The 24,203-nt window shown below is 47.4% G+C and overlaps 1 protein-coding gene and 1 pseudogene across 1 annotated transcript in view; one reads left to right on the top strand and one right to left on the bottom strand.

Annotated features, from left to right (window-relative positions):
- Nucleotides 1–12,480, bottom strand: part of LOC120991889 — a 32,512-nt pseudogene extending 20,032 nt beyond the window's left edge.
- Nucleotides 1–24,203, top strand: part of LOC120991124 (zinc finger protein 585A-like) — a 2,129,672-nt gene that overhangs the window by 780,760 nt on the left and 1,324,709 nt on the right. The gene's annotated exons all lie outside the window — the stretch shown is intronic.

The raw sequence follows: 24,203 nt of genomic DNA, 5'->3' as shown, positions 1-24,203 counted from the left end.
TGAGAATCCACTCACTCGGTGGCCACTGAGGAAGGGGTGTAGACCCTGAAACGCGTCTGGTAGCACGGAGTGAGCGTGGATTCAATAAGAAGAGTAAAGAACAAAAAGCCAGAAGTTCCAAGTATAAGAGATATATTTCCATTACATCTCCGGTACGGAGCTACAGCCAGAGTCACAGTCGCACATTAGTGACGTCAGGGAAGCGCCAACCCGGAACCCTAAGCAACCAGGTCACGTGGGACGCCACGTTCGGCCGCGTTCGGCCACCTGGGGAATCAACGCTGCGGTCAAGCAGCAAGAAGGTGGGGTGAGACCGGGACACTACAGGCGGCGTGATATAGTAAGTAGCTCCAGTATCCAATATATGTACGTATTTTGTACATCCACAATACCGGACACTGGTATTCAACTGTCCTATTGGATTTAGCTACACTGCCCTAATTGTAGTGGCATCATCTTTTGGGACATTTGGTCATAGTACCATCACCATCAAGTCTCAGTGGGACATTTATGCATGAAAGTGCTGACATTCTACCTATTATCAATAGGACGGCTACAGGACTATCACATATGGTTCCATACCACTAGCGTGTCACGCATTTTTATACTGCTGCATGTTATATATCATATGGTATTTGTCATATATGTGTAGCACCGCTTGTCATGCACTATAGGATTGCTGCATTAATATATGCTATTTTATGATTGTTTTTTATATATTTTTAGGGGTTTGTTTTTAGAATAATAAAATATTATGCCATCATCCATCTAGTGGTTCTCTCTTGAGTGTGCCCCCTCATTTCTGCATACTTTATCACTTCTTTTCAGTCCTGAGGGTAGGACTAGAGGGTGAGCACCTACCCATACGAGACAGGGGTGAGCCGCTGGATTTCCTTCTTTTTATTTCAGGAATATACCAATACAGTCCACTAGGTGGCAGCATTGTATTGTTATATTCCAAATAAAATGTTCAATGATGGCTTTTTAGCTATCAATGAACACAATGGGCAATCTAATGATTGCCAGTTATTGTCACCCAGGCGACTTAAAAAAGTTAAAAAAAAGTTTTTACAATTCTAATTTTTTTTTTAATAAACCTAAAAAGTTCAAATCACCCCCCTTTCCTTAAAAAAAAAAAAACATACATCATGGGCATCACCGTGTGCGAAAATGCCCATACCATTAAAGTATAACGATATTAAATGGCATACGGCAAATGGTGTAACGGGGGAAAAAATAAAAACATCCAATTTGCAATTTTTTTTGTCACGTCAACTACCCAATAATTTTTTTATAAAAAAAGTGATAAAAAAGTCGCACACACTTCAAATTGGTATCACTAAATAGAACAAATCGTCCCGCAAAAAATGAGCCCTCAGACAGCCCCGTACACATAACTACAAAACGTTGTAGGGGTCAGAATATGGTTAGAAAACAATTTTTTTTTCTCAAAGGTTTAAAAAAAAAAATCTGTATTAAAACACAAGAAAAATTATACAAGTGTGGTATTGTTGTAACCGTATAGTGTACAATTTTACCGCATAGTGTACAGTGTAAAAAATAAATAAAATAAAAACCCAATTCTACCCCATTTGGAATTTTTTTTTCTGCTTCCTACTACATGGTATGCAACCGTAATTGGTGCCATTAGAAAGTACAACTTGTCCCGCAAAAAAATAAGCCCTCATAAGGCTATGTGAATGAAAAAATAAATAAGTAAGCACTATGGAAAAGTGGGGAATGAAAAACAAAAACGCAAAAATGGAAAATCCCAGGGTCCTGAAGGGGTTAAATAGCCTGTCCTTGAGAAAGTATGGGACGCAGAAACTGAGCCTGATTGGTCCAGCATCCTTGTTCCCTGATGGAAGATTGGAAAATGTTTAAAAGGATTATATAGCTATTCTGACATGGAGTTTCACAATAAGCACACCAGCCTCATCAGGTCTAAGAGATCGATTTCATACTACATGCATCGTATATTGTGAAATCTAGTGAGCGACCCTCTATAAACCCCTTGACAACAATAGTACAAGAGTTTTCGTTATTCAAATATAAAAATATTTATCCCATATTCTGAATAACATAATGGGAAAAAAAATATCAGTATGGCCGATTCACCAGAGATTGCCGTCAGCTGGATAAGGGGAGCACTTCATGATGTGATGGCGACATCTCCAATCAAAGAGCAGCAGCCGGTGATCAGATTCTCCTCCGGCCCAGAAGGCACCAAGGACAGAATCTGAAGTCACTTTCTCAATTCATGATTCCATACCTGTGGTGACATCTCCTGGAATGTCCTCCTCCTCCTCAATCTTACACGGGGGATCGCCCATCATCCTCTCTTCTTCATCCTCCACTTTAATATCAGTCAGATCTTCCCCCTGATTTGTCATCTGTAACAATTCAGTACAATACAGCAGACAGGTGGGAAATCTAACAGGTCCACATAAGAGACCCCCACAATCTATGACCCCTCTATGACTGCAGGACCCCCCTATATAGATGTGTATAGGGCTCAGCTCCATCTACCTGAGGATTCTCTGGGACCTTCTCCTCTGGACAGTCCTGGGAATACAGAGGACGGGGACATCTCTCTGGTGGATTTCTCCTCCTGGACCCATCTGTGGAGACACAAGCACACAGTGACTGAATACATGGCCTCCTGTAGATCTGTCTATAGATCAGACACTCCTTTCAGCTCCTTGGCTGCACACACGTGTATACACTGCACATGACGGCTCTTACCTTGTGATATAAGAGGCTGGTGCTCCTCCATTACATGTCACTGCACACACGTGTATACACTGCACATGACGGCTCTTACCTTGTGATATAAGAGGCTGGTGCTCCTCCATTACATGTCACTGCACACACGTGTATACACTGCACATGACGGCTCTTACCTTGTGATATAAGAGGCTGGTGCTCCTCCATTACATGTCACTGCACACACGTGTATACACTGCACATGACGGGTCTTACCTTGTGATATAAGAGGCTGGTGCTCCTCCACTACATGTCACTGCACACACGTGTATACACTGCACATGACGGCTCTTACCTTGTGATATAAGAGGCTGGTGCTCCTCCATTACATGTCACTGCACACACGTGTATACACTGCACATGACGGGTCTTACCTTGTGATATAAGAGGCTGGTGCTCCTCCATTACATGTCACTGCACACACGTGTATACACTGCACATGACGGCTCTTACCCTGTGATATAAGAGGCTGGTGCTCCTCCATTACATGTCACTGCACACATGTGTATACACTGCACATGACGGCTCTTACCTTGTGATATAAGAGGCTGGTGCTCCTCCATTACATGTCACTGCACACACGTGTATACACTGCACATGACGGGTCTTACCTTGTGATATAAGAGGCTGGTGCTCCTCCATTACATGTCACTGCACACACGTGTATACACTGCACATGACGGGTTTTACCGTGTGATATAAGAGGCTGGACATGAATCAGGCCCTGACTCATAAATTCTACTGTTTGTGGCGTGTCCACATTGATCAATAGATAAGCAATTCTATTAGGCCCTGATTTACAAATTGGGGTGATAAACCTGTCATTCTTCTGTTTGTGGTGTGTCCACATTGATATTTAACCGCTTCTGTTAGCCAGTTACTGTGATTTAGTGTTACAGAGCGCTCTTTATTTAACACCCTGTGGGCAGTGCAAACAAATTGATTCTTCGCAGGAGTTGTTTGTCGTTTTCTGTCATAAAAATTAGTCTAGCAAATTAATTAATCTGCTCCAGTATTACAATCCTCGATCCCTATGACAAACATTGAGCGGGGAACCTGCACCTGTAAGGGCATCACAGAACAGTTAGTGCTGAAGGCCACTTGGCCCTTTATGAAGTTGGATGCTGACCGCCTGGGGTCAAATAACTCTTTGTATTAGGCTGCGTTCACACGGGCGAGATTTCCGCGCGGGTGCAATGCGGTAGGTGAACGCATTGCACCCGCACTGAATCCCGACCCATTCATTTCAATGGGGCTGTTCAGATGAGCGGTGATTTTCACGCATCACTTGTGCGTTGCGTGAAAATCGCAGCATGCTCTATATTCTGCGTTTTTCACGCAACGCAGGCCCCATAGAAGTGAATGGGGTTGCGTGAAAATCCCAAGCATCCGCAAGCAAGTGCGGATGCGGTGCGATTTTCACGCATGGTTGCTAGGTGACAGTCTATTCACTGTATTATTTTGCCTTATAACATGTTTATAAGGGAAAATAATATCATTCTGAAAACAGAATGCTTAGTAGGTGATCAATTGAGGGTTAAAAAAAAATTAACTCACCTTCTCCTCTTGATCGCGTAGTTGCCGGTCTCTTCTTTAATGATGAGCTGTGGGCTAAAGGACCTGTGGTGACGTCAGATCACATGCTCCAATCACATGGTCCATCACCGTGGTGATGGACCATGTGATTGGAGCATGTGATCTGACGTCACCACAGGTCCTTTAGCCCACAGCTCATCATTAAAGAAGTAAAGAAGAGACCGGCAACTACACGATCAAGAGGAGAAGGTGAGTTAATTTTTTATTTTTTTTTAACCCTCAATTGATCACCTACTAAGCATTCTGTTTTCAGAATGATATTATTTTCCCTTATAACCATGTTATAAGGGAAAATAATACAATCTACACAACACCGAACCCAAACCTGAACTTCTGTGAAGAAGTTCGGGTCTGGGTACCACAGTCGGTTTTTTATCACGCGCGTGCACAACACATTGCACCCGTCCGATAAAAACTGAACATCGGAACGCAATCGCAGTCAAAACTGACTGCAATTGCGTTCCTACTCGCGCGGGTTTGCCACAATACACCGGGACGCATCCGGACACGCTCGTGTGACCCCAGCCTTAGGGTTAAAACCAGATGGGCCGAACTTAGTGGATGGATTAAATATAGCAGCTGAATTATTGCCATACAGGAGGAGTCTCATTGGGTATTGGAATGAACCACACAAATCACTCCACCAACTCAACCCAAATTCATCATAGCTAATACATTCTTTTAGTCAGTGTTTGGTCAGTATTTGATCAGAATTTGTAAGCCAAAAGCAGGAGTGGGTCAAACACAGATGATTTCATTACGTTTTATCTCTGTTTCTGACCCACTCCTGTTTTTGGCTTACAATTTCTGATCAAATACTGACGCAAAACACTGACAAAATACTGACCATCTAAAAGAGGCTTTGTGGATGCTCAAAATACAGGATAATTTTTTTAAATGTTCTGACGGATCAGAAGAACGGAAACAAACAGTGATATAAACTCAGCCTTACTGCCACTGCTGATGCCCCCTCTTCCACTCTGTCATGGGGCCACTTTTGTCATGGTTACTACCACTGCTATGGGGCCACTATTGCCGCCACCATGCTTATTCTGTTATGGGGTCACTACTTGAATCTTGGGGCACTGCACAGTTAAGTCCACAGCGATAAATTAGACCTGACGCTTATATTGACCTGTAATACTGAGGCACAGTAATTCCACAGCTAACAGAAGAGATTAGCTTTGAATCTTGGTGCCCTTCACAGTGATGCAGATGGCGATAAATTACACCTGTAATAATGACGGCACAGTATGGTACCTAAAGAACGGATTAACTATGAATGACGGGTTCTCTCGAATGTAATGCACACACCGATACACTCTCCCTGCAGTTTAAGTTCCAAGCCTTCACACTGAGACTGGGCCACCAAGTGGGATGCATATGATTAGGCAGAGGGGCCTGGGTATTACAGATCTATCGCGATAAGAAATAAGCAAATTTTTGAAAAATTTTATTTGGTCGGTTCGCCGAATTTGTAGAAAAAATTTGGTTCGATCCAAATTTATTCACTGCGAATCGCGTTAAAAAACGTCTATTTCCTGGCTGCACAGAGCCTTTATAGTGGTGTAGAACACTGTGCCTTGCAGAAACACGCATAGGGAGTCTGCTGTGGTAGTGAAATGATACTGTGAGTCAGTATGACATGCAGATGACAGGTGTCGCTCTTAGAATCACTTCACTTATTTGGGCAGTCGTGCGGCCAAAACTGACCAAATAACTCAAGTATGAACTCAGCCTTACAGGTCGATGTTAGCGCCAAGAAGAAGCGCACTCCTTTTACACCGTCATCAGCCGATTCCACATAGATGTCTACAGAACCTGTTCTATTAAACGCTTATACAAGTAGAGCCCCCCGACAGAGTGGAGAGGGTGTCAGCAGTAAGTTTGTGTTGACGAAGAAAGGAGGGGAGAATGGAATGGTGAGTTCCATTCTCTCTAAGTGTAGCTCTGCCATAGTTGCTGCTACCTGCTGGTGAACCAGGCACATTACATGAACAATGAAATAACATTATTATAAATGCACAGTGTCTAGGACCTGGAAATAAATGCATAAGATAACATTATATTAGCATTCACAGATATAAGCAGGGCGTAGGAGTGGTAATGCCACTCGGGGGCGTTACATGTGTTTTGTACCCACTCCTGCTTTTGGCTACCAAACTTCAAGCCAATTCTGATGGGACCAAACAGGCCTCACAGCAGCTACACAGTGCCTCTAATTTTTCCTTCCTTCTGACAGATCAGAAGAAGGGTCAAATAAATGATGAGGTCAGCCAGGCCGAAAGGCAAAATAGTGGCCCAGTCATGAAGTGGGGAGGGTGGGAACAGCATGAGAAGTCCACAGAGTGGCCCTATGACATAGTGGTGAGGTGGAAGCAGCACAAAGAGACCAAAGAGTAGCCCAATGAGAGTGTGGAGGTGGTGGCAGCATCAGGAGGCCACAGAGTGGCAAAATGACCAAGTGTGGAGGTGGCAGCAGCAGCATCAGAAGGAAGCCACAGAGTAACACAATGACAGTGTGGAGGTGGCAGCAGCATCAAGAGACCACAGAGTGACCCGGTGACAGAGTAGGGAGGTGGCAGCAGCATCAGGAGACCACACAGTAGCAAAGTGACATAGTGAGGAGGTGACAGAGGCATCAGGAGACCACAGAGTAACCTGGTGACAAAGTGGGGAGGTGGGTAGCAATATAAAGTACCAGCTGAAGATGGTGGGTAAAAGAAGGAGAACTTGGCATCAGATGTGTTGCATCAGGCGGGTGGCAGCATCAGAACAGTAGCTGAGGCAGGTACCCAGAAGAAACAGGTCTCTTTTGTCCTACCCCCCCCCCCCACCCTGCCACAGCAGCCATGGCAGAGTAACCTGATCGCAGAGGGATTCCCCGGTCAGACTTGCGAGAGGATGGTCAAAGGCGCAGACAGGCAGTGGCCAACTCACTACATAGGATGTCTCTATAGGCCCCCATTTTGCACCGGTAGCAAGGGTCGAACAAGGTGGAGAGCCAGAAGTCATCCCTCTGCCGAATGGTGACAATTCGGCTGTCACTACGCAAGCGAGCATGCAACCGTCCATTTGTGCAAGTTATTCAGAGGAACTCTATGCCTCCATCTCCACTGCATACTGCCACGGTATGTCTGGGTCCTCTGCCTCATCTTTCTCATCACCCTGTAGCTCATCTGGCTGCTCCTGCTCCTCCTCTCCTGTCACTTGTGTGTAAAAACAACCCATTTCGCTACACATTGCTTGTGCTCCAATGTCCTCCTCCTCCAGTTCAGCCCCCATAGGGCTCATGTGCCCGTGAGATCTAGGCGCCACGTCTCCAGTCCCCTGACCAGCCAGATTTACCAGCATCTGTTCCAGGACATGAAGCAGTGGAATGACGTTGTTCTTCCCGTAGTTCTGGCGACTGACAAATAACGTGGCCTCCTCAAAGGGCCTGAGCAAATGGCAGGTGTCACGCCTGACATTGAAGTTACACAGAGGAGAACTCCTGTCCACTTGGATCATCAAGAAATCGTTTATGGTCTCTCTGTTCGTATAGCTGTAAGGCCCCTAGAATTATCAAGCATTTCTAGTGATACTATTTCACACAGACTGTTATGCCTTCTTCCAGCCACAAAAGAGGCCACTGTGTCTTTGAGTAAGAAAGAAATGAAGTTGTTGGTCCCAGAAGATGTCGGAGGAGTTTGAAGTTTCTGGGCTGGTTGGTGTGTTGTTTCCTGACTGGTGGTGTGCTGAGAGACTGGCTGCTGTTTGACAGAGCCACAGAGACAAAATCCGATATCGTCCAATTGAGAGACTTGTGACAGGACACGGGGCCTGGCCTGGCTAACGTGCTATAGGTTAGCTGGAACGTGGCAGAGGATGGGTACTCCTGGTACTGATGTGGATTCCTGCACCTGCAATCTAGAGAGACAGAGAGGAAAAGACAACACGCTGGGACAAGTAAGCGACTGTATCAGGAGCCAGATGACACCTGCCCCCACGTACCAGACCAAGACAAGCAGCTACCTTGTGGGAGAATGTGACATGACTGATCTTTTCCTAGCTACCTACAGAACTGTGAGTGTGCACCGGTGCTAATCTGCTTTACATACTATAATATGGGATATTGTATTATATAGATACATGTATGACTTGCCCCTAGATGTTTGTAAATTTTCTTTCTTATTGTTAAAAAAAAATAAAAAAATTCAGTTTAATTTTCAATACACTGATTGTATGCTATTATAATTAATAGGCCGTGACAACTGATATCTATTGGTGGCATTTCAAAATAAATAATTATTTTCTTTTTCACTCATATCAATATTTCGAGGGCCGTGAATTATTTCATATTATTACCGGAGGAAATCTCCATCACTGAGCACCGAAGACACTACATTTAGTAGAGTGCCAGCCATCATTTTTGTCTAATCGGCATAGAGCAGGATTCTTTAGTTAGAGCGTTGTAGAAACGTGCCCTGGTTAGCAGGGTTCAGACAGGAAAACATCACAGGAGAGTAGCCTGTATTTTTATGTGTTGGCTGGTTGGAGCGCATTTAGTATATCACAGATCAGTTACCCTTCCTGTAAATTTGTGTAAACTTGTTAACATTGTTCCTGTCATTTGTCAATTGCACCCCTGGTGCATCGGCACAAAACTGTTAAACCGATTTTCCGGCCGTATTTTATTTAATAAAGCTGGTATCTGCTTCAGCCTCCTCGTCTGCTGTACTGTATTTGAACCCTGCCCTGCGGTCCAACATTTGGAGGGTGGAATTCAAACGGGTGGAAACGTCGCATATCAGACTATGTTGGGGGATGCCATTCTGCCACTGCAGCTCAAGGAGGGTGTGTGAGTGGCTGAAGTGCATGCAGTTTCCTGACCATTTTAGGATGTCTTGCAGATGGGTGGAAGACTTCAGGAACAGCTTGACAACCATATTGAACACATGTGCCATGCAGGGCGCATGGCTCAGCCCTCCTTGACGCAGCGCCGACACCATGTTCTTCCTGTTGTCGGTCACCATGGTTTAGATTTTGAGTTGTCGCGGAGACAGCCAGGATTCAATTTCTTCATTAAGGACACAGAGCAGTTCCTCCTCTGTGTGACTTAGTTCGTCTGGGCAAACAAGGTGCCGAACAGCGTGACACCGCCGTGCCTTGCACATGTGGTATGCTGGAGGGGCACTGTGAATTGTCCCTGCAGTGGAGGCTGAGGACACGGTGGAGGATGAGGAGGCAGACATTGTCGCAGGACCAACGGCGTGACAACATGGAGGCGGAAGCGGTGTCACCTGGCCAAGTTGCTGGTGTGGCTGTGCAGGAACCACATTCACCCAGTGGGCCGTAAAGGACATGTATTGTCCCTGACCGTAATTACAGCTCTACACATCGGCGCTGAAGGACTGGCTCACATTCTGTTCTACATATTTGTGCAGGGCTGGTACTGCCTTTTTGGCAAAGAAATGATGGCTTGGGACTCTCCACCTTGGCTCGGCACAAGCCATCAGTTCTCTGAAAGGTTTAGAGTCCACCACTTAAAAAGAAAGGGACTGCAGCACCAGCAACTTGGACAGGAGCACATTCAGCTTCTGCGCCTTTGAATGATTGCACGCATACGGTTGTCTCTTGGCAATCACTTCAGTGATCGATTGCTGACGGAATGACTGACGAGGAGGAGGAGGAGGAGCAGGAGAATCAGGACCAGCAGATGATGGGAAGGACAGACAGCTCCCTTCGGCTGAGGTGGTGGAGCCTTGACTGCCTGAAACCATGTGCGTGCCACTGGGTGATGCAGCGGTTGTTGCGGCAGGCTGGACCACCACATCGGAGCCACGGTTCTCCCAGGCCACTTTATGGTGATGCTGCATATGTTGACGTAGGGCGCGGCACCCTGGCCACACTTCACCTTCTGCCCACAGATTCTACATATGGCCATGTTCACCTCCTCCGACGGCTTAACAAAAAACTGCCACACCGCAGAGTAGGTGATTTTACCCCTAACCCTACGCACTGGCTGACTGCTACCGCCGCTGCTTCCGTGAACCTGTGCACTCTACTTTCTGGGCAGGTAGGCTCCTGCAAAGCAGGTGGTCTACCCCTGGCACATTTGGCTACTGACCTTCCACTGCTGCCACCCTGCTGACTCTCGTCCACGCTAGCGACATGCTGGCTCCACAGCTGCCACCCTTTTCTCCCGATGATGATGAAGCCCCTAATTCACCCAGCTCCCAACTGCGATCAGCTACATCATCATCATAAAGTACTGTCTGCACGTCACTGATGTTCTCCTCAATGGTCTCTGGGTCAGGAGCCTCACCGCTCGCAACACCAGCTCCCACGCCACTCTCCTCATTACTACTTGCCCCCCTGGCGGAGGAAGCGGCGGATGTCTCCTCCATATGTTGGCTGGCCAGTAGCTGCTGACTGTCCTCTAGTAGCTCGTCCTCACTGTATAGTGGGGCTGAGCCCACAGCATATAATACTTCTCTGGCTGAGGGAACAGAAAAGGACAGAGGCAGGTTGAGGACAGGTGAGGGCACAGGGCCTGCTCCTCGGCCATGCCAACTAAGGGTTGTATGTGACGAACCCACCGACTCTTGGCTGGGGGTGTCTGATGTCACTTAGGACGAAGTGGATGACCAAGTCAACCATTCAAGAACCGCTGGGTTGCTGGTCAAGACACGACCGCTAGATGACACTGGGAGCTCAGGCATCTCGTTGCGACTCCTGCTGCCACGACCCCTTACTCTGCTGCGACCTGTGCCTGCGCCAGAAACATTTAGGCCTCTGCCCTTCCCCTGTGCAGGGCCTGTCACTTCTCTGTCTGACATACTGTTAGATCAAATAAATAAATAGGAAATTAAAACACCGCAAAAAAGTCTCTTCAAAAGTCTCAGTCATTTTCTCACTTCACCACACAACGGCTAATAAGACCCTTTTTTTCCCCCACTAATACATGCCAAAAAGGGCTGTAATTTTTTTCACTTCACCACACACTTTTTTTTTCACTTTAGAACATATAACTGCACTGCTGAACGGCAAATAGGCCTAATTTTTTCCACTTATACACGACGCAAAAGGCTTTAGAATATATAACTGCACCACTAAACAGCAAATATGTATATTTTTATTTTTCCCACTTATACACTCCACAAAAGGCTTTAGAACATATAACTGCACTGCTGAACGGCAGATATATTTCTCATCCATCTCATTGGGGGACACAGGCATTGACTGTGGGTATAGCTGTTGCCGCTAGGAGGCGGACACTAAGCACACAAAGTGTAAGCTCCTCCCTCTTCAACTATATCCCTTCCTGCAGGGACCAAGCTAATCAGTTTTTAGCTTAGTGTCTGTAGGAGGCAGACCTTCCTGCGTTGCAGGTCTGCTGATTTGCTAATTTTGACGCTCTTTTTTTCTAGCTTCAGGCAGTCCGGGTAAAAACTGCCTGCACGCCCACCCAGGAGACAAGAGACCAGGGTGACCCAAACCCCCTGCTTGTTCCCGCTCTCTGGAAGAAAAGGAGGACCAGAGGTCCCTGTAAAAACCTCTGTCTCACGCCAGCAAGCGCATCACCACGGCCGCCCCAGCGAAAGTCCCCTCTGTTCCGGTGTAGCATCCCTCACTAAGGGGCCGCACACCGAAGGTGGTGATCCAGCTGGAGTCAGGGGGCAGAAGACATTGGACAGGTGAGTAGGAGCAGTGCTCCCCTCCACCCTCCCTCCAGTAACCCCTTCAGTACCACCTCCAGTGCCCCCCTCCGGGATCCTCTCCAGGACCCCGGCCAGTATTCCCTCCTCCCCCACGTGTGACGGGCAGCAATCTCCTTTAAGGGTTAACATACCTGGGACGCTGCTGCAGCAAGGGGGTGGCTGCTTTCTCTGTACACGCCGCGTGTCTGCTGCGGCTTCCCGGGCTAACTGTGTCCTCCGAGTTTTTCCGGCCCCAAGGGAGCATCCAATAAGACTGCCGCAGGCCAGAAGCGCAAACCTTCCTTCGAGCCGCGGCCTTCCTGGCATTCCCATCAACAGGGCTCCAAGTCCTTTAACCCTAAGAGCTCCGCTACATGACGGGCGGCTCCCGGCGCCTTCCATTCGGGTGGGCGGCCGGCTTCATGTGTTTCGGCATGTTTGGCTGGCTCACGTCTCAGATGCGTGGGTGAGGGAGGTCATTGCAGAGCGCTACAAGCTGGATTTGAAATCCTCCCCTTCCGCCCCATTTTTTTTTTTTCGGTCGTCTCCCCCGGCCTCTCTCCCAGCCACAGATTATTTTTTTCTGGAAATTCACACGCTGCTGCAGCAAGGTGTGATTGTTCCGGTTCCGGCGCATGACCGGTTTCAGGGGCTTTACTCCAATCTCTTTGTGGTTCCCAAAAAAGAGGGGGCAGTCCGTCCCGTTCTAGACCTCAAGGCGCTCAACCGTTTTCTTTGCGTCCGCAGATTCCGGATGGAGTCACTGAGGTCGGTCATTGCATCCATGGAACCGGGGGAGTACCTGCCCTCGATAAACATCAAGGACGCTTATCTTCACGTGCCCATATGCGTCAGTCATAAGAGGTTTCTCCGGTTCGCAGTGGGTCCATTTCACTACCAATTTGTAGCCCTCCCGTTCGGCCTGTCCACGGCTCCCAGGGTCTTTACAGAGGTTCTGGGGCAGTCATGGTCCTGCTTAATGCCAGGGGGATCGTGGCGATCCCTTACTTAGATGACATCCTGGTGAAGGGTCCATTGTTCCAAGGGACGGCAAACAGCCTGAGCATAGTCCTGGACACCATGGAGCGCTTTGAATGGATCCTGAACAGACAGAAGTCTTTTCTTTATCCATCGCAGCTATAGACTTATCTGGGCATGTTACTGGACACTTGTCAGGCCAAGGTGTTCTTGCCTCCAAAAAAACTATCCGCTCTCCATCTTCAGATTCGCTCATTGTTGTGGCCAGCTCTGGTTCCCATTCGTCGCTGCATGCGGACTCTGGGGCACATGGTTTGTGCCTTTGAAGCAGTTCCCTATTCTCAGTTCCATACCAGAGCGCTTCAGCGAGCCATTCTTTCCAGCTGGGATCACTCCCCAGACTCCTTGGATCGGCCAATGCGTCTCCTTGGCCCAGTGCGCCAGGCCCTCAGATGGTGGATGGCCTCTCCGATGTTGACATTAGGGCATTAGTTTCTCCCTCTCCGTTGGAGGGTGTTAGCAACCATCTCAGGGGTTGTCTGGTGCGGGTGCAGCCCGACAACTCCACGGCAGTGGCATACATCAATCACCAGGGCGGCACCCGGAGCCCGACAGTCATTCGAGGAGACGGCTCTGATTTTCATTCGGGCAGAGAAACAGGTACTGGTGCAATCGGCAGTTCACATTCCAGGCATAGACAACTGGATCGCGGACTTTCTCAACCGAGAGCGTCTCGATACCGGCGAGTGGGCTCTTCACCCGCAGGTCTTTTGGGACATCTGCGAGAGGTGGAGTCAGCCGGATGTGGATCTCATGGCCTCACGGTTCAACAACAAGGTCAAGGACTTCGTTGCACGGTCCATGGACCCCAGGGCCCTGGCATGCGATGCACTGGTGGTCCTGTGGAGTCGGTTCATGTTTCCTTACGTGTTCCCGCCTCTTCCACTCATTCCGCGGCTTCTCAGGAAGATCAGGTCCAAGGGACTGCCCTTCATTCTCGGGGCCTGAGATTGGCCACGCAGGGTGTGGCACGCATCCCTAGTCGCACTTCTCGCCGACGAACCTTGGAGTCTTCCTATTCGGGAGGACTTGCTGTTGCAGGGACTGATCTTCCACCCGAATTTAGGGTCACTACATTTAACGGCATGGCTGTTGAAGACCTCTTCTAGCACCGGACTTGTAAGTCCTACTTTAGTTGGTGCGAGCAGAGACAGCTGTCCAATTTGTTTTCTTTGCCGCGACTTTTGGCTTTCCTTCAGTCGGGCATAGACTTGGGGCTGGCTCTCAGCTCTCTCAAAGGGAAAGTGTCGGCGCTCTCCATTCTTTTTCAGTGAAATTAAGCTTTGCTTTCAGAGGTTAGGAGTTTTCTGCAGGAGGTGGCGCATGCTGCGCCCCCCTTCCGTCCTCCATTGGATCCTTGGGATATTGATCTAGTGCTCAACGCTCTCCAATCTTCTCCATTTGAGCCTTTGCAGGTGTCGCTACGCTTCCGGTCTTATAAGGTGGCTTTTTTGGTTGCAAATACTTCTATCCGTAGAGTGTCGGAACTCGCGGCTCTGTCATGTCGGTCGCCCTTCCTGATCCTCCATCAGGATAAGGTGGTCCTTCTTGCCGAAGGTGGTATCGACATTCCATCTAAATGAGGAGATTATTCTTCCTTCATTTTGTCCGGACCCGTCTCACCCTCAAGAACAGTTGCTCCATACTCTGGATCTGGTGCGTGCAGTGCATATCTATCTGTCCCAGATGGCATATTTCAGGCGGATGGATTCACTGATCACGATTCCAGAGGGGCCGAGACGAGGGCTGGCAGCGTCAAAGACTTCCATTTCCAGATGGATTAGTTTGGCTATTGTGGAAGCGTACCGCGTTAAGGACCGGGCCCCGCCCTTCCGGGTGACTGCTCATTCGGCTCGGGCAGTGGGAGACTCTTGGGCGATCCATCACGGGGCTTTGGCCCTTCAGGTGTGCAAGGCGGCAACCTGGTCATCTTTGCCTACTTTTTCTAAGTTTTGCAGTGTGCACACCTTTGCATCTTTTGACAGTTCTTTGGGGGCGTAGATTTTTTCGCAAACAACGGTTCTCTGATTGGCAGGGAAATTGTAGTTAAGCCCACCCCCAGGGACTGCTCTTGAACATCCCATGGTCAATACTTGTGTCTCCCAATGAGACGGATGAGAAAACGAGATTTTTGTACTCACCGTAAAATCTGTTTCTCTTCCATTCAATGGGGGACACAGCTCCCACCCAGTTTTCTTTTTTATGGGCCTTTTCGGGCCTGTGTGGTTCTAGGTATACACATGTGATTTTCTTATGTCTGGCTTCTCCTACTGCTTTTGCACTAAACTGATTAGCTTGGTTCCTGCAGGAAGGGATATAGCTGAAGAGAATGGAGCTTATACTTTGTGTGCATAGTGTCCGCCTCTTAGCGGCAACAGCTATATCTATGGTCAATGCTTGTGTCCCCCAATGAACGGAAGAGAAACAGATTTTACAGTGAGTACAAAAATCTAGTTTTTGCTTTTGCCACTAATACACAACAAAAAGGGCTTTAGAACATAACTGCACCGCTGAACGGCAAATGAAAAAAAAATTGTGTCACTAATACACGCCAAAAAGGGCTGTAATTTTCACCACAAAATGGCTAATAAGCCCTCTTTTTCCCCACTAATACAAGCAAAAAAATGCTTTAGAACATGCACCGCACAAAGGAAAATAAGACGTGGAAATATTTCCTTCTAATAAACCCTGTTAATGGCTGTATCAAACAGCACTTACACCCTAATAAGAAGTGTTTGCTGGAATTACAGAGCTGTATAATGGCAATTTGGATCCCCAGTCAGTGCAGCAAGGTGTGATAGGATTGTTCCTATTGCCCAGGCTGTAACCTCCCCTACTGAACCCTGCTCTACATAAATGCTTTGGAATGATTTCTCCCTATCCTTTCCCTACACCTTGAATAATCTTTCCCTGAACTTGTAAATACTGTAGTTCTTTTAGCACAATGAAGTCTTTCCTAGCACTGTCCCTAGCGCCTGCAGACGTTTCTCCCTGCACTAAGTACACTGGAAAATGGCAGAATCCAAGATGGCTTAGGCTATTTATAGGGCTGTGACATCACAGGGCTGGCTGGCTGCTGATTGGCTGCATGCATGGCATTAGGGGTGATCCTGCTTTCCCAGAGTTCCCTGCTCCATGTCCTCACACGTGCAGCAGCAATTTTAGGAAAAAATGCGATTTGTTACCACGAATTGTGAGAAATTTGGATCTAATTGCACTTCGTCAACTTCGATTTGCTTATCTCTAGCTTTCACTACTATACAGTGAGCGATCCTTGATTAAGCGAGTAAACGATCGCGCCCAAACTGAAATGTAGACGATAATCATGGAAATGCTGCTCTATCATCGGATTTACATCTCTAAATGTCATTATGTTGTTAATCTCCTCAAAGTTTATCCACTCGTCAAAATCTGCCGCAAGATTGTACTATGGATTATCTTAAAGACATATCCCCTGGGAACTTGTGTGCAGAGTTGTCAGGAGACCTTGTGTGTTGTCAGATAGCTCCTCAGTTCTTGCACCAGGCCTCATATATGAAATATAGAAGTAAAATGAGGAGCTTTTGTAGATTTAGTTCATTCTGATAGCACAGACACAAAAGCTGTGCCCACATAATCCCCAGTGGGTGTGTGGATGTGACTGACATGTCATGCAGGAACAGCCGGGATCGGAGAAGAATCTGATCAGAGATCCCCGTCAGCTGGATAAGGAGAACACTTCATGATGTGATGGGGACATCTCCAATCAAAGAGAAACGCAGCAGCCGGTGATCAGATTCTCCTCCTGCCCTGAAGGCACCAAGGACAGATTCTGAAGTCACTTTCTCCATTCATGATTCCATACCTGCGGTGACATCTCCAGGAATGTCCTCCTCCACCTCACTCTTACACGGGGGATCGCCCATCATTCTCTCTTCTTCATCCTCCACTTTAATATCAGTCAGATCTTCCCCTTGATTTGTCATCTGTAACAATTCAGTACAATACAGCAGACAGGTGGGAAATCTAACAGATCCACATAAGAGACCCCCACAATTTATGACCCCTCTATGACTGCAGGACCCCCCTATATAGATGTGTATAGGGCTCAGCTCCATCTACCTGAGGATTCTCTGGGACCTTCTCCTCTGGACAGTCCTGGGAATACAGAGGATGGGGACATCTCTCTGGTGGATTTCTCCTCCTGGATCCATCTGTGGAGACACAAGCACACAGTGACTGAATACATGGTCTCCTGTAGATCTGTCTATAGATCAGACTCTTCTCTCAGCTCCTTCACTTCTAGGTTTAGTTATCAGGAGGAAATAACAATATTCTGCTCCTCACCACCTGTGCCGAGGTCCCAGCATCTAGCAGGTCACAAAACCGGAGTAAACTCTGGTCTATGAGAGTGAATGGTGGGCAGATGGCTGACGGCTCTTCCACAATAGTACATTTTGAGGATGAGGATACAGATATTGGGGGTGGGGGAGTTCAGGTAGATTCTTTTAAGCCCTGTAGCACCCTACCAACCAAAAATAGCTGTCTGGGCATCTTTCTGGCAAAATGACACTTATGAGGTAAATTTCGAGAGAGAAAACACACAGTGAAGACCTGCATCAGTCAGATATAGTACATGGTGTAAGGAAAACGACTACTCCCAGTCTCCTCTCCATCAGGCTCTGAGGTGTTGGAGAAAGCTCTACATCTATATCACCTCCAAGGCTCCTTTCGCTGGGAAAACAATTATTTTCTCCAAAGGAGCTGTTATCGTGAATGGGGAAAAAGAAAAAATATTTGAGGAAATTTCCTGGATATTTTCCATGACAGCTCCACGAGAGAGACTGCCATCCTGCTGGACAGGAACAGGAACCTCTGAGATCTCTGAAACACAGCTTCATTAAAAGGACAGGTACGCCATTCTTCGGTTGACCCTGCTAACAGAAGCAGTTTATTTATATATTTTGATGCAATGTACATCCTCCATTACATGTCACTGCACACATGTGTATACACTGCACATGACGGCTCTTACCTTGTGATATAAGAGGCTGGTGCTCCTCCATTATGTCACGGTAGGTGAGGGAAGGGAAGCAAACCAAATACAACAAAAGCAATAAAACACCAGGCTAGGCCCCAAAGTTAGGTAACAGGGAAAGGTCACCACCTGACAATCCCTGAGTCTTTCCCTGACTGCTGACAACATGAGCAAATCCTTAAGGTGGAAGTGCTCATGCGCTGGAACCTAAGCCTAGCTGAAACTGTAACAAACCCTCAGCTAGGGAGCTGGAGATAAGACAACCGGTTCCTAGCACTAGGTGCAGGAACCAGCGTCTTCCTGAGGCCTAGCCAGAACACACAACAAAAGAGAAGGAGTAGGACTTAGCTTAAGACGGACGGGGAGCAGGAGATCCACCAAACACCAGCTGAGAACTCCAGAAGTAAATATAAACATCAAGGGCTATAGTGAGAGGCAGGTATAAAATAGAACCACTAAATAGCTAATGAGCAGAACCTGTGGGGAGGTAGTATCCTGCCCAAAACCACAACAAAGAGAAACAGAACAATCTGTCAGACTCACGTGCAGCAAGTCTGTCAGATCTTCTCAGGCCTCTCACAGGGCAGGGCGTGACAGTACCCCCTCTTCTATGGGTGACCTCCAGGCACCCAGGACGAACCTTATCCGGGTGTGCCCTGTGAAAGGCCTTCACAAGGCGACTAGCATTGACATCGGTAGCCAGAACCCACATTCTTTCCTCAGGGCCGTATCCCCTCCAATGCACAAGGTACTGAAGGGAGCCACGAAGAACACGCGAGTTGAGTATTCTGGAGATCTGAAACTCCAGATTACCATCTACCAAGACAGGGGGAGGTGGCAAAGTAGATGGTTCAGCAGGTTCAACATACTTCTTCAACAAAAACCTGTGAAACACATTATGGATCTTCCAGACGAAATGCAACCGGATTAACAATGGACAAAAACGGAGACCACTCTTCCTGATTCTCGGCGACAAAACACCTCGAATAAGTCTCCAGTTTCTGGTTAGTGGGCTCAGTTTGTTTATTTGACTGAGGATGGAAAGCCGAAGAGAAAGACAACTGAATACCTAGACAAGTACAAAACACCTTCCAAAACCTGGAAACAAATTGCTTCCCTCTATCAGACACAACATCAGAGGGGATGCCGTGTAATTTTACAATGTTATCAACAAACACCTGAGCGAGAGTTTTAGCATTGGGCAAACCTGATAATGGTACAAAGTGAGCCATCTTACTGAAGCGGTCTACCACCACCAAAATCATAGTTTTCCCAGAGGAACTCGGTAAATCAGTGATGAAGTCCATGGACAAATGCGTCCAAAGACGAGACGGGATGGACAAAGGAAGAAGTGCACGTGCACAGGTCTCACAAGCTGCTACATAGCCCTCAACACATTTAGGCAAACCTGGCCACCAGAATCACCGGGAAATAAGATCCACTGTGGATCTACTCCCAGGGTGTCCCGCAAGGACAGTATCATGATGTTTCTTAAATACCTTGTGTCGAAGTTCAGAAGGAACAAACTTCCCTGAAGGACAGGAATCAGGTGCCTCACCTTGAGCCCCCAACACTTCCGCCTCCAGTTCGGGATAAAGAGCGGCTACAACCATTCCATCAGCCAAAATCGGAGCGGGATCCTCCGAATTCCTCCCCCCAGGAAAGCTACGTGACAAAGCATTCGCTTTGACGTTTTTGACCCCAGGGCGATAAGGGACTACAAAATTAAATCTGGTAAAAAAACAATGACCATCTGGCCTGCCTAGGGTTCAGACGCTTTGCTGATTGCAGGTACGCCAGATTCTTATGGTCAGTAATTACCGTAATCAAATGAATCGCTCCTTCTAGCCAATGACGCCATTCCTCAAAGGCCAATTTAATGGCCAGCAACTCTATTCCCAACATCATAATTTCTTTCGGGAGCAGCAGAAAGTTTATTTGAGAAAAAAGCACATGGGTGCCATTTGCTAGGAGAAGGACCTTGCGACAAAACTGCTCCGACTCCCACTTCTGACGCGTCAACCTCCACAATGAAGGGTTGAGACACCTCCGGTTGCATCAGAATGGGAGCGGAGGCAAAACATTCCTTTATAGCAGAAAAAGCCTATAAATGCTTTCTCTGACCAGACTGAGAAGTCCACACCCTTCCTAGTCATATCAGTCAAAGGCTTGACAATAGTGGAATAATTCCTGATACATTTTCTGTAGTAATTAGTAAAACCCAAAAACCGCATCAGAGCTTTCTGATTCTCCGGCCGATCCCATTCCAGTACCGCACAGACCTTTTCAGGATCCATGCAAAAACCTGAGGCAGAAAGTAAGTATCCCAGAAACTGCAGCTCCTGGACAGCAAACACACATTTCTCCAACTTAGTGTAACGGTCGCGTACACACACACACAGGGGGGAGGTAAGTGACCACTGCGCTCCACCCTTACCCCTGGCCCTGCCTACTTGCCTCGCGAGTCCTAATGACAGGGGACAACTGGACGGCAATCCCTAACTTGGAGTAAGTGCAGGGATGACAGACAGACAAACAACAGGATGTGAACGGACCGAGTCAATACCAGGAAAGCTGCAAAGTACAAATGGAGCAAGCAGAGAATTGTCAGGAGAAGCCGGGGTCATAAATACCAGGAGAGCAGAGAAGTACAAGAGGAGTCCTAAGAGAGTAGTCAGGTGGGAGCCGAGGTCACAATACCAGGACGGATGCGCAGTACAGGAGGATCAGGCAAAAGGATGGTCAAGGAACAGGATCAGGTAAGTATTCAGCAGTCCAACAGATAGCCAGGAACATAGAAATTAACAGGCAACCTGTAGCCAGCAGGCTGCCTGTATTTATAGTGGGGAGTGAGGGTCATGTGACGTGGCCAGCGTCACATGACCGACAGACCAACCAGTCGAGCACCGAGTGATCAGCTCTGCGCTCAAGGCAGACTTAGGAGCAGGGAGCCACCCAGCTAGTAAAGCCGCCCTGGGAATGAGGTCAAACACAGATCCTCATTCCCAAAGCTAAGCAACAAGTCTGCGGGCGATGGGGGACCGAGTGCACCTTCGGAACCCCGTGACACTTAGCATAGAATTTATTCTCCGGAAGGATCGATAATACTTGTCTCAAATGATCCTGATGAGTCTCCATATCGGGTGAGTAAATTAGTATGTCATCAAAGTAAATAACAACTGCCGGGGCATTAGTCAAACCAAAGGGAATGACCAGGCTCTCGAAGTGGCCCTCAGGGGTATTGAAGGCCGTCTTCCATTCATCCCCTTCCCCGATTCTTATCCGATTATAAGTCCCTCTCAAATCCAACTTAGAAAACACCTTGGCTCCGACAATCTGATCAAATAAATCCGGGATCAAGGGAAGAGGATAAGGATCATGGACAGTAATGAGATTCAGTTCCCGGAAATCTAGACATGGTCTAAGGGTCCCGTCTTTTTTTTTTTTTTTTTTAACAAAAAGGAAGCCAGCTGCCATAGATGACTTAGATGGCCTAATATGCCCTTTTGTCAAACTCTAAGCAATATACTCCCACATAGCTACTCTTTCGGGTTGGGAAAGATTAAATAGCCGAGATTTACCTCCGGGAATAAGATTGATCGGACAATCATATTTTCGGTGAGGGGGCAACTCCTGATCTCCACCCTCAGAGAAAACGTCAGCAAAATCAGAAAGAAACGAAGGTAATGCCTTAGTGGAAACCACAGAAAGAGATGCGCCGAGACAGTTGTCCATACAAAAATCACTCCAATTACTGATTTGTCTAGTTTGCCAATCAATGGTAGGGTTAGGTTTGATCAACTATGGTAAACCCAGAACCATCGGAGCAGGTAAACCTTTCATAACAAAGCAAGAAATGAACTCAACATGAGAATCACCCACCCTCAAATGAATATCCTGCACACTCTGCTTTTAACCCCGTCCGGTGCCATTACAGCTTTCATCGGATCCAGGGATGCAAGTACCAACATGCATGCTGAGCCCACCATATACTTCTCCTGGAGCCAAATGGCTACTGGTAGGTTCTATATAAGCAGACTCACTTTTATACTGTTTTATACTGATATTGGAGGCGTGGTGATCTCCTTTGAGTCATGCACACCTGACCAGTCAATCTGTCCTGGAGGCTGGTTTTAAAGTCAGTATAAAACTGAGTCTGCTTATATAGAACCTACCAGTAGCCATTTGGCTCCAGGAGAAGTATATGGTGGGCTCAGCATGCATGTTGGTACTTGCATCCCTGGATCCGATGAAAGCTGTAATGGCACCGGACGGGGTTAAAAGCAGAGTGTGCTTGACTTGCATGCTGACCTGCATTCCCTGGACTTTGTGTGGCTGTCATGGCCCATGAACAGGTAGGAACTAGTGTTAGGGACCACTCAAATGAGACGACCTTGACGCGGTGAGTGGCTTATTACGCTTTGGCCAAAATGTACACCAATGTCTCATCCAGCATGGAGGCAGGGCAGAGTGCTGGATGTAGTGTGCGATCACATTTGCATTTTCCGTTTAATATTTTCAGAGTCTAGCGCCACCATGGCAGGCGAAATCAGGTACTGCAGGTAGAATACAAATATACCTTTTCTGACTCCCCATTCACGCTACCAAGGGTAATGGAACTCGTTTTATTGGAAAGAACCCCTTTTTGTCTTTTCCACTTTGAGGTTTCCTAAAAGGACACACACTTATGAAATGTCCTTCTTTACCACAGAAGAAACAGAATCTTTTCTGACCTCTAGAGTTCATATCACCAGGCCTAACTGCATAGGTTCATCCTGAGGCACTGGTTCACGTGTCACTGTGCCCTGACGGACAGGTTCCCCACATGATAGTGCATCCTGGTTGAGAGGAACCTTGCACCTCTCCCTCAGGCGTCTATCAATCCGTACAGCTAAGGACATGGCCGCCTCCAAAGAATCGGGGTTTTCATGAAATGCAAGGGCGTCTTTTAGTCCCTCAGACAGCCCCTGACAGAACTGACTACGGAGATCTGGGTCATTCCACTCCGAGTCAGTCGCCCATCTTCTAAATTCAGCACAATATATGACTCAGCAGAACGTTCTCGCTGACTCAAGCTACACAGCTTAGATTCAGCCAGAGAGACCCGGTCTGGATCATCATAAATCAGGCCCAAGGCTCTGAAAACTTCATCCACCGATCGGAGGGACTGAGAACCGATTGGCAGAGAAAATGCCCAAGACTGAGCATCACCCCTTAGCACAGAAATGATAATTCCCACTCTTTGATTTTCGTCTCCAGAGGAGATTGGACGTAGACGAAAATATAATCTACAAGATTCCCTGAACCGAACAAAGCTATCACTTCCCCCAGAAAACCTACAGTATCTGGGAGAGTGACCTTAGGTTCAGAACTGACCTGGATCCCACCAGCGGAGCCAGATGCCAGGAATCTCTGACACAGTGCAACCAAATTACGGAGGTCAGCTACCTCCCAAGATGATTCCTGCATGCGATCCACCAGTGCTTTATCAGCTTTCATTTTGCACAGAGCAAGGAAGCAAAAAAAAAATAATATGACGGTATGGGCGGTTTATAATGTCACGGTAGGTGAGGAAAGGGAAACAAACCAATATACAACATAAGCAATAAAACACCAGGCTAGGCCCCAAAGTTAGGTAACAGGGAAAGGTCACCACCTGACAATCCCTGGGTCTTTCCCTGACTGCTGACAACATGAGCAAATCCTTAAGGTGGAAGTGCTTATGCGCTGGAACCTAAGCCTAGCTGAAACTGTAACAAACCCTCAGCTAGGGAGCTGGAGATAAGACAACCGGTTCCTAGCACTAGGTGCAGGAACCAGCGTCTTCCTGAGGCCTAGCCAGAAAACACAACAAAAGAGAAGGAGTAGGACTTAGCTTAAGACGGACGGGGAGCAGGAGATCCACCAAACACCAGCTGAGAACTCCAGAAGCAAATATAAACCACAAGGGCTATAGTGAGAGGCGGGTATAAATAGCACCAATAAAAAGCTAATGAGCAGAACCTGTGGGGAGGTGGGATCCTGCCCAAAACCACAACAAAGAGAAACAGAACAATCTGTCAGATAGACTCATGTGCAGCAAGTCTGTCAGATCTTCTCAGGCC

This window comes from Bufo bufo, chromosome 2 (assembly GCF_905171765.1).
Source record: "Bufo bufo chromosome 2, aBufBuf1.1, whole genome shotgun sequence".
In the NCBI taxonomy this organism is placed as follows: Eukaryota; Metazoa; Chordata; class Amphibia; order Anura; family Bufonidae; genus Bufo; species Bufo bufo.
The sequence above is the reverse complement of the archived record's forward strand: the minus strand, read 5'-3'. Positions and strand labels throughout refer to the sequence as shown.